Raw genomic sequence first — 10,595 nt, 5'->3', positions numbered from 1 at the left:
TTTAAAAAATGGTTGTCCAGATTTAGAGGTGAGCATTAGCCGGGCCGAGCTCAACTAAAAATTCAGGTCCGTTTGCTAGCCCGGGCCCTGCTCGACCTGACAAATGGGCCTAAAATTTTGCCCAAGCCCGACCAGGATAAAAATGTTGAAACTCGGGCCACCCATATTAATTTTTATATTATTTTTATATAATTTTAAAAAATAAATAATACATCAAAAATACTAAAAACATCAAAATAATATTTTTCAAAAAATTGAAAATAAATTTTAAAAAATAGATATACTTAAATAACACTAAGATAGATGCAACTTAACAAGCAAATGTCTCTAAAATAATAACAAAATTAACAAATGTCTTTAAAATAATAACAAAATTAACAAAAAAATAAGTTTTATACAACATCCAAACAATAACAACAAAATAATAGCAACATAATAGTAAAATGGTAACAAAATAGGGAGAAAATAACAAGAAAATAATATAAAAAAGTAATTTTTTTTTGTGCTTTAGTGGATTCAGGCTGGGCTGGGCCGGGCTCGAGCAAAAAATGCCTTACTCGAGGCCCGACCCATTTTTAAAAACTGGCTCTTTTTTTTTTCAAGCCTATTTTTTGGGTCTATATTTTTGCCCAAACCCTCCCACATTTCGGGCTGGCCTTCGGGCGGGGCCGGGCCATGATCAGGTCAAGTCCAGATTCCATCTAGATTTAACTTTTAAATGGTTTTTTTATTTACTTTTTTTAAAAATTTTTTGACTTTATTTAATATTTTTTACAAATTTTAATAATTTTTTTACAAATTTATAAAAAATATTTTTTTTTATTTTTTAAATATATAAAAAATAAGCTTTGAAATGAATGAACTCAGAAAATCATATGTCCTAGTTCATTTCGGTAATATTCCTTTTAAATTTTTTTTATTTTTTTTGTTAACATGGCAACTGACGTGGCACTATCACGTGAACAATTGTCGTTGACATGGAACGCCATGCTAGTGCTATTAACAATCATGTCAGCGTTGTAATGTCAACATTAGTCAAAAGTCTCTTTGTCCAATTTTATTAATTCAAAGGTTGAATTGGATGTAAATAGATCGCAGAAACTTAATTGATTTATTTGAAAAAGCTCAAACACCTTTTAAACTATTAAACCTAAATTAAAATATAAATTTTCAAGAAGAGTAAAATACAGTTTTATCATATGGATGAAGATCATAAGTGACAGTCCATAACAAACCTTGATTCGGGCACAAAGCACTCAAAGTGAATTTAGCCTCCATATAATATTACTGATCTAGTCGTATTGATTTTTGCTTGGATTATTCTTTGAGAATTTATGGGTTAGTAATGGTTGATGCAGCAAACTCTTTTCATAAATTAATAAGAATTCTCATGGGTTAGTAATGGTTAATGCAACAAACTCTTTTCATAAATTAATAAAAATTCTCATGGGTTAGTAATGGTTGATGCAGCCAACTCTTTTCATAAATTAATAAAAAAGTAAACTACTCCCAAAGTCATTAAATTATTAATAAATTTATGTTTTGTTTATTCATTTTTGAAAAGTTACAAAATGATCGTCAAACTATTCAAAAGTTTATTAATTAAGTCATTGGACTGTTAAGTTTTTTTTTAAAGTCTAATTAGCGAGCTCTAAGCGACAATTCGATGACTAGTACGGTCGTTCAGTACCCATCTAGGAGTAGAAGAACATATTTTTGGTCCAAGTCAATCTGGAGGTTAGGTCGGAGATCAGAGAAAAAAGTTGTTTGGATTTTGGTTCATAGATTTGTAATGTTCAAAGTTGTTACATAAAAAACTGAACTGTAAAAGAGAAGGGAAATGAAGACTTTTGATTGGTGCAAGCGAAGCGAACAGAAAAGGCTATACAATAATGATTTTAACAATCTAGTGACTTAAATGAAAACTTTTAAATAGTCAGTGACCATTTTGTAACTTTTTTAAGTCGAGTGACCAAAATGTAAACTTACTAATAGTTTAATGACCTTATATGTAGTTTAACCTTATTAAAATGCTGTCGTAGTTACTCTCAAAAAATGTTTAAGATATAGATCAAGTTTGGAACAACATAAGTTTTGAGACGTTGAAATGAGAAAATTTTGGAATCGAGGAAGTAAGCAAGCAAGGTTGTAGAGAATATGACCCTTGTGATGGAATTAGTATTTGTCTTTTATGCTGAATCCCCAAGATTGCTCCCAAAGGCGAAGCAAGAAATCTTGTATTGGAAGGAAGGGGTATAATTAATTTTTATTTTTATTTTGGAGAGGTGCAAAATTAAAAATTTGATGTTGAAATAAGTTAAATTGAGTTGCTAATTTTTAAGACTAAAAATAGAATTTTTCATTTTAATAAATGGTTAAAATGAATAAAATCAAAGTATCATATATATTTTGGTATAATTATGATTTGAACTCAAGTTATCTTTAAGGAAAATAACACTCAATCAATAAATCACAACAATAAAATTAAAGTATTATATTTTAAGAGAGGTTAGAAAATTCTATCTACCTTTGACTACGTCCCTGATTGCTCATTATTGATTAATCTGTAAAGTGGTCCCATATTATTGTAAGATGGACAGCTAACCTTGATAACACCTTGGTGTAACAGAATGAATGGAGTTTTATATATGGATAGTAGTTTTGATTTGGATTTTGAACAATAGAAAATTACCTGCGCACATGAAGCTATTTGGTATATGCAATGGCCAAGCATGCCTTTAGTCTAATCTTATGGTAAGTTATAGTATTTGTTTAATAAATCCAAGAAATTTATCGCCTTGATAATTGGATCTGTTATTGGATCAGCCAGATTAAAGGCATTATTTGGTTTCCGGACTTAAATCGGGGCATGTTTCGAACTAATTTATGTTACTATAATAATAAGCACTATATTAATTAAAAATAATCCTACCAAAGTTGAGGTGATAAACTGATAATAGACTAAGTTCCAGTAGAGTAATGTTAGGCTACCTCATCTCCTTTGTTTATTCCTTGGAAGTGTATAGTTTTTTATACACATTAGTAATTTGGGAATGGCCAGAATCATTGAAATCATAAAATTATATATATTTGTTTTGAAGGTGTCCACATGGTACTATATTTTAATCTTAACCTAAGCTATTCTTGATACTTAATTATTTTAAATAAGAGTGGTTCTAAATGGTGTCATTGTTTTAAACGTTGCTTGAATAATACTTATTGAACACAATAATTATTCTTCAAGAAGAAAAAATAATATTTAAAAAAATAGTTGTGGCTAAAACTAAAAATATATAAAAATATTATGTTTACTTTTTTTATAAGTAAATATTATTTATCCCCATCAAAAAGAAAACCATTGTTTTGCTACAAAAGTATACAAGATTATGTTTAAATTTTGCTTCAATACAACATTATTTTTTCACTTATGGGTAAACTCACAGTTTGTCACCCAACTTTTATAAGTTTTCATTTTGGGTATCGAAAAAAAAGTTTACAATATGGGCATAGCCGTTACACACTTTTATCATTTTAGTCACTCATTGTTAATTTTTCATTGCATACACTCATTTTAGTTACCTAACTTTACATTTTATCTTTTTAATTTTCTTTTTTTTACACTTATTTTAAGAATTAAGTTTAGATTTTTTTAGTAAAGGGAAAAACCCTTATAGAGAAAATTTGGGTTAGAAAAATCATTTTATCTTTTTAATTTTATTTATTTTATCTTTATTTAGAATTGATTTCGGTTTTTTCTTAGTAAAAGAGAAAGAAAAACTTGGGATTTTATAGGGAATTACTTGGGTTTTATAGGAAAAACTTGAGTTTTTACAAGAAAATTCAATTTATTTTTTTCATTTCATTTCCTTTTTATCTTTTATTTTTTAGAATTAATTTTAGTTTTTTAGTAAGAGGGAAAAGCTTAAGATTTTACCGGAAATTACCTTAAGTTTTTATTGTGAAAACTTGGGTTTTTACAAGGAAAAATCATTTTATCTTTTTAATTTTTAAATTTTTTTAGAATTAATTTTAGTATTTTAGCTAGTAAAAGTAGCTGAATATTTAAATTCCCCATAACCTAGGTTTTTTTTTAAAATAGAGTTAATTCTAACAAAGAAAATAAATGACCGAAATGAAAACTTATTAAAGTTGGATGACTATGTATTGAAAAATTAACGACATTTAATTTGTAAAGTGACTAAAATGAACAAAGCATGTAACAATAATGCCCGTATTGCAAACTTTATTATTTTTGGTGTCGAAAATAAAAAAATATAAAAGTTGAGCCCTTCACTTGTAAAAAAGACATTTTAATAAATTAACCAATGATTTTCGTGTTTTATAGGATTAATTTGTAGCTTTCTTGTGGAAGTTTGACAAAATATTTTAATATGATTGGTCATTGACTTTGCAAAATATTTTAGTCAAATTTGTGAATTTGGAAAAAGAAATATTTTATTCGGTAGGTGAAAAATGATTGGGAACCACTTGTATTAATATATGTGAAATAATTTGGTTAATATAATCAAAATAAATTTCAAGTAAGAAATAAGTTAAACTTTTTTCTCGAGTTTCTTCTTCATTCTTCTCACTCTGCCAATAATTCTCAAGGCTGGTGAGAAAGAAATAAAGGAAATATATGAAAATGGAATGAAAATTTTGGAAGAATTAACCAGCAATGCTCATGAAATACAAGAACAAATGTTGGAGGAGATACTAATAAGAAATGCAGGAACAGAATATCTAAGCAGATTCTTCGTCAATGGCCAAAATCACAAGCAAAACTTCGAAACAAATGTACCCATTGTTACTTACGAAGATATCAAGCCTTACATCGATCGGATTGCTAATGGAGAGACCTCGTCTATCCTTTTTGCTGATCCCATCACACAGTTCATTCAAAGGTATGTATGTATATATAATTCTTCATCAATTTCTTTCCTTGGAAAGAATTCCATAATATTTCAAAGTAAACCATTAACTTTGGATACAGCACCGGTACTTCTGAGGGGAAGCCGAAGTTGATACCCATGACATCTGAAAGTTTTGAGAAAAGGATGGTAAAACCGCTGCTGGTTGACCTTGTCATGAAAAAGTAAGCACCAGGGATTTAAATAGCGGTCCGTTACCAAAATAGCGGTCGTTATATAGCGGTAACGGCACCGTCCGAAACCGCTACTGCCGAAACCCGCTATATCCGCAATACACAATAAGTAATGTAAAATTCACGACCGCGATACCTGCAATGACCGCAATAGCATCCGTTATGTCCGCAACCGCGATAAACGCAATGCGACCGAAAACGCGACCGCGATCGCAATTTAAATCCCTGGTAAGCACTATTAATTTGCTGTTGTTACTTCATGATCTTGGGTCCCTTTTGTCTCTCCAATATTCACTGCAATTAAAATCTCAGATCAAACAAATAAGTAACTTAAACTTATGTGTTTTTACTTTTGTCTTGGTAGGTGTATCAGTGGGTTAGACCAAGGCAAATCGTTCTACTTATTTTTTGTCAAACCAGAGATGGAAACTCCGTCTGGTTTAATGGCATCACTCTACACAACATCCTATTTTAAGACCCAAATCTTCAAAAATGGTCTGGCTAAGTTTTGCACAAGTCCTATTGACACCATCTTATGTTTGGACAACAAACAAAGTATGTACTGCCAGTTGCTTACCGGTTTACTACTGCGCGATGAGGTTGTACGGATGGGTTCAAGCTTTGCATCGGTTTTGGCAAGGAGCATCAAGTTCTTAGAAGATTATTGGAAAGAATTATGTTCTAACATTAGAACAGGTTATCTCAGTGATTGGATTGCTGACCCTGCTTGCAGAAATGCTATGTCGTCCATCCTTATTAGGCCAAACCCTGAATTGGCTGATTTGATTCAACAAATATGTGAAGATAAATCATGGGAAGGGATAATTAAGGAGCTTTGGCCTGAAGTTAAGTGTATTAGTTCCATCGTCACAGGCAGCATGAGCCAATATATTCCATTACTTGAATTTTATGGTGGAGGGATCCCTTTAGTTTCGCCAAACTGTGGTTCTTCGGAAGCTTGTTTCGGTATCAATTTAAAACCTCTAAGCAAGCCCTTCGATGTCTCTTACACCATTCTCCCAAATATGGCTTACTTCGAATTTCTTCCTGTGAATAACGATGGTGGAGGGAAGTCTCGAGAATTCAAACTTCGTGGTGCATCAGCTACTGAGTCCTCTGAAAGCACAAATGAGACTACCACCGTCAACAAACCGGTCGATCTTGCAAATGTGAAGATTGGTCGATATTAAGAAGTTGTTGTCACAACATTGGCAGGTAAGGTTTCTTTAACTCGGCATCAAAGCTATAGGCTGGTTCCGTTAAGAGCCATGGTTAAAAGTCTCACATTGACTACCTCTTGTATGAACCTAAATTGTCTTTCCAGGTCTATATCGATACAGAGTCGGAGATGTTCTCAAGGTGACCGGATTCTATAATAAATCTCTACAGTTCCAATTTGTGGAACGACAAAATGTGGTTTTGAGTATTGATTTGGACAAAACAACTGAAGTAGACCTTTCGAAAGCAATCACGAAAGCAAAACTTGTCCTTGAACCACTCGGCATCATGTTAACCACATACAGTAGCTACGCTGACACTTCATTGACACCAGGTCGATATGTATTGTTTTGGGAGCTGAAGATGAAAGGCAGCAATGATTTACCAAAACTTGATGCCAGGATAATGGAAGAATGCTGCGGTATAGTGGAAGAGTCATTTGATTTTACATATAAATCACTTAGGAAAAGTGGTGTAATTTCAGCTTTAGAGCTAAGGGTGGTTAAACATGGAACCTTTGATGAACTCATGGATTTCTATGTATCAAAGGGAGCTTCCATTTCCCAATACAAGCCACCTTGTTGCCTTAAATCTGAGGAAGCTGTAAAGTTATTGAATTTAGGGATGGTGGGGACGTTTTTTAGCCCCAAAACCATGTTTTAAGCGGCATTGTTTGACGATTAATCAAGCATTGTGGAGATAATCCTGCAAGGTGAAAATATTGCAGGTATGAACTTCACCTTTATTTTAAAGGTTGTTATTGTTTAACTGAAAACACCTTCCAAAAACCATTTCTGAAAAATAATTTTAGTTTTTTTGAAAATCTATATTTTTCTGATGTTGAGATGATTTTGAGTAATTTGACAAATTTTTTAAAAATCATTTTTTAAAGTTATTTTCATTATAACAAACACATAAACTTTAGTTACATATTGTTTATATTTGAATTAAATAATAGAATACTTTTTTGAAATTGATTATTTAAAATTGAATCAAAATCTCTATACCTATAACATAATATTATTGCCACTAAATTAAAAGATTATTAGCGGAATGCATAATTATTGCGTGCATTTTACTAACTAAATATATCTTAAATGCATCAATTAAGCAAATATTAAACTCAATTATATGTTGGAAACATACCACAATAATATAATCATACAATAACTTTCATACCAATTTGGCATATATTTTTTTTCTCGAAAGATAAAAATTGGCATATCTTTCTTCTTCTACTAAGCATAAGCTAGCTGCTCTCAACTTTAAAAAGGAAGTTGATGAGATCACCATGTAATAGTGGAACACTTGAAGTTGAATACAGCAGAGAAAGAAATTGGTTGCAAGGCTTTTGGCTTCTGTCACAAGTTTTCTTTTCATGAATATAATGTTTGGTCAAACTCCAAACAATTTCTTTTGAATTGAGATTTAGAAACAGAACAGTGAAGGTGACAGCAAAATCTCATGATAAATTAGACAAACATCTAAAGTGCAAATTGTTAAAAAGATGAAAATCAAAATCAAAACACTTTGAAGTGAGAAAATAGAACATCATCGATTCAATTTAAGTAAAAATCTGTATCTATCAAGAGGAAAGAAAATAATGCCATTACCTGAAAAACTTGCAATTTGTTCATACAACTAAGGGTGAACACGATCCATCGAATAAGACTTCCCCAGGAATAAGGAAGCAATATTTATTTGCACAATACCTGGACCTATTAAATTGTAACAAACCTGTTTTTTTTTTAAAATTATTTGCGCCTTAATTTACAACATATTTTCATTAGATTAAGCTTATAGTTTGATCAAGTAATCACAAAATAATTAAAATTATGATGACCAACAAAGTTTTCTCTCAAGACTGAGTCTTACTTACTTTAGTCGGTTATTATTTTTTATTTTGTTATCTCTTAGTTTCTCTTCTTCTTTTTAGCTATATATATATATTTGAATAGTTTGTACATTTTATCTTATTTGTAAGTGAGTTGTATATGAGTGTTTTTCATCAATAATGATGTAGAACAGTTTTCTATCTTCTTCTAAAAACCTTTTAAGTTGGCATACCTATTAACATAATATCTTGGAAATAAAAAATTGGAGCAAGTTTAACTGCATAATATCTTCTATTTAAAAGTTGACCAATAGGCAGTAAATCAAGCATAATCGTCATCAACTTATAAATTTGGATGCACCTTTGATGATGATGCAACAAGTTATAATCGATTAAGGATAACTTTTTATCAAGGAAACTTGAAAGTGCTAGAAGGGTCATTATCTTACCTTATTTATGAGATATATAATCAATTGACTTTATGGATAAAAAATATCTACCTTATCATTGTTATACTCCTACATCAGCAATGACATGTGGTGAGATATGGAACAACCTACACAGGATCTTTCACTTAGAACAGTCCGTATACAACTTCTCGTTGAGAACTGTCCATGGTGACCCCTAGCTTAGGACGGTCCATAGAGGACCTCCCGTATATCCCATTTGAACTAGCTTAGAGACGACCTGCTATGCATCCTCTGTAGTGTTGAAATATTTTCAAATATTTATAGTGTTCTAATAACTATAAATGAATGGTTGTAATCAATTGGTCAAAAGTTATATAATTTGATTTTTGAAAAAGAATACAATATTACTTGAATAGTTATAAAATTAGATGAATAATAATTATTTTTTATTTATTCAAAAAGACACCTATTGAAAGATGTCTCTATGAAGAGACATGAAAATTCCTATAAATAGGAATGAGATTTCATTTGGAAATCACACCAACAAATTTTAAAATTCTTTCTTTCATTCCTCCATTTTCTAATATTATTAGATTATTCTATAAAGTATTACTGCAGAAATCCTTTGTAGAAATTGAGTTTCTTGGTATACATTGCTAAGTACTTAGTGGACTATTATCGTCAGTGCAAAACGTAAATAGTCATTGCCTTCATTGTATCATTGAGGTTAATTTGCCTGAAACTATTTTGCACACTGAAGATAGGTGGGTGTGAATATAACCTTAAAGATAGTGGCTTGATACACACCTTGGAGCCTTGTCCTATTTCTTCTTTTTCTGTTCGAGTTCCGTTCATATGTTCGAGATTTTTCTCACCGGATAATTGTACTAACAATTTTAAGGTTATATTTCATGATGATTACCACAACACATGAAAGTGGAACATTAAGGGAGTTGGCTTCCAACTTTGTCAAACTTGATCGGTTTGATGGTGGCAATTTCTGACGATGGCAGAAAAAGATGCACTTCTTATTAACAGCTTTGAAGATTGCCTCTGTTTTGGATAGTCCAAAACCAAAAGAGAATGAAAACAAATCTATTGCTGCAACTTGAGAAAGGCAAAAATGGGACAATGTTGATTACATGTGCATAGGCCACATATTGAATGATTTATCCGATGGTTTGTTTGACACCTACCAAAACAAGGTCACCGCTAATGATTTATGGGATAAATTGGAGACAAGATACATGATCGAAGATGCTACAAGTAAGAAATTTCTTGTTAGTCATTTCAATAATTATCATATGGTTTATGGTTGTTCAATTATGGAACAATTTCGTGATATTGAAAAAAACGATGAATCAATTTAAGCAATATGGTATGAAAATAGATGAAATGATTATTTTATCCTCCATAATAGACAAACTTCCTCTATCTTGGAAAGACTTTAAAAGAAGTTTAAAACATAAGAAAGAGGATATATCTCTTGAGGCTTTGGCAAACCATCTTTGTATTGAAGAAGAATATCAGCAGTAAGATTAGAACCTAGATTCTGAAAATGCCAAAGTGTATGCTACGGAGGAAGTATAGACTGCTAAATCATCCAAGAGAAAGTTCAAACAGATTGATAGAGCACCTAAGTTCGAAAAGAAACAAAAGGGCTCATGCTATCATTGTGGTAAGCCAGGACATCTCAAGAATGAATGTCGATTTTTAAAGAAATCATCTTTTAAGGCTGATAATAACGAAAAGTTCATTGCAATGATATCTGAAATTAATATGGCACAAGATGATAAAGCATAGTGGATTGATACTGGAGCAACCAAACATGTGTGCAAAGACAAAATCATGTTCACAAAGTTCACACAATGTGAAAATGACAATGTCTTGTACATGAGAAATTCTTCCATCACGGCAATTAAAAGCAAAGGGCTTGTTGAACTACAATTCACTTTTGAAAATTTTTTAACCTTGAATGATGTATATTATGTACCAGAAGTTGGGAAGAATTTAGCGTCTAAAAGTTTGT

The 10,595-nt window shown here is 31.2% G+C and overlaps 1 pseudogene; it reads left to right on the top strand.

Annotated features, from left to right (window-relative positions):
• The first annotated feature begins 4,566 nt into the window (after positions 1 to 4,566).
• LOC107902538 (indole-3-acetic acid-amido synthetase GH3.17-like) lies at positions 4,567 to 7,074 on the top strand (annotated as a pseudogene).
• The last annotated feature ends 3,521 nt before the right edge of the window (positions 7,075 to 10,595 follow it).

Source organism: Gossypium hirsutum, chromosome A11 (genome assembly GCF_007990345.1).
Source record: "Gossypium hirsutum isolate 1008001.06 chromosome A11, Gossypium_hirsutum_v2.1, whole genome shotgun sequence".
Classification (NCBI taxonomy): domain Eukaryota; kingdom Viridiplantae; phylum Streptophyta; class Magnoliopsida; order Malvales; family Malvaceae; genus Gossypium; species Gossypium hirsutum.
This window is presented reverse-complemented; position numbering and strand designations above follow the sequence as displayed.